This window comes from Psammomys obesus, unplaced genomic scaffold (assembly GCF_907164565.1).
Source record: "Psammomys obesus unplaced genomic scaffold, mPsaObe1.curated_primary_1811, whole genome shotgun sequence".
NCBI classification, from domain to species: Eukaryota; Metazoa; Chordata; class Mammalia; order Rodentia; family Muridae; genus Psammomys; species Psammomys obesus.
Window position 1 is genome coordinate 19,723,872 of NW_026585689.1, and position 1,115 is coordinate 19,724,986.

The 1,115-nt window shown below is 36.6% G+C and overlaps 1 non-coding gene across 1 annotated transcript; it reads right to left on the reverse strand.

Moving 5' to 3' along the window:
* Positions 1-707: 707 nt before the first annotated feature.
* On the reverse strand, positions 708-814 carry LOC129667500 (U6 spliceosomal RNA). Its single transcript, XR_008718745.1, has one exon. It is a non-coding gene; the product is annotated as a U6 spliceosomal RNA (small nuclear RNA).
* Between the last annotated feature and the right edge of the window lie 301 nt (positions 815-1,115).

A 1,115-nucleotide genomic window follows, 5' to 3' on the forward strand; every position in this document is an offset into this window, starting at 1 on the left:
ATGCAGGTACTTGTCAGGTCGAGTTGGTTCTTAACATCAGTGAGCTCCAGCATTTCCCTATTTAGTTTTTGTTTGGATTCCCTCTCCTTTGGTGAGAGCAGGGTACGGAAGTTCCCACTCTTAGTGTGTGGGGGAAGGCATGTGATGCAAGACGTAGTAGTGCTTATTTTATGAACTCGGTTGCTCGAGCTCTTGGTCCATAGATGGTAAGGACGGCTGTATCCTCTTTGTGGATGGTTCTATTCATGAGTGTGTAGTGTTCTTCTCTATCTCATCTGAGTAATTTTGGCCTGAATTCTATTTTGTAGGATATTTAGTTGACTACACTGGCCTGCTTCTTATGACCTTTTGCTTGAAATACTTCTTTTCCTCCTTTTACTCTGAGATGATGATGTTTATTTTTGGAGTTGAAGTATGTTTCTTGGTTGCTGCAACAGGATGAGTCCTGTTTTCAAATCCTTTCTTTTAGTTTATGTTTTTTTTTTCTTAATTGGGGGATTAAAACCAGTGATATTGAGAGTTTTCAATGAACTTTGTTTGTTGAATCTTATTATTATATTGTAGTGGTGTGTATTTGTGTGTTTTCCTCTTCTGATATGCTGGTTTGGAATTATTTATTCTTTGTTTTCTTGGGCATGATTAACTTCTTCTGGCTGAAATTTTTCTAGTTTCATCAACGGAACTTAATTTTGTTGACAGATAGTACTAAAAATATGGAATACTTCACAAATTTGCCTGTTAGGCTCTCACAGCAGCCATGTTAATCTTCTCTATAGCATTCCAATTTTAGTATGTGTGCTGCCAAATGAAGAACTCAGTTTTAAATTTAAAGGCATTATGGGCTGTCAAGGTGAGGATGTTTTCTTGATGCAGTGTTGATGAAGGTACTTAAAGAGCCATGTATATTCCCAGGAGAAATCTATCTGGCCCAAATCAAGACATGTCTTGGCATTTATGCTTAGACAACTTGGTAATTTAAATAAGTAGAGAAACAGAGAATAAAACATCTGTAAAATGACCATTTTGTGAATAACTTGGAAGCAGAAAACCATAGCCTTAGACATTTATATGGCAAGCCAAAGAAGGAAGTAGTGACAATATCTTTTATCTCAATG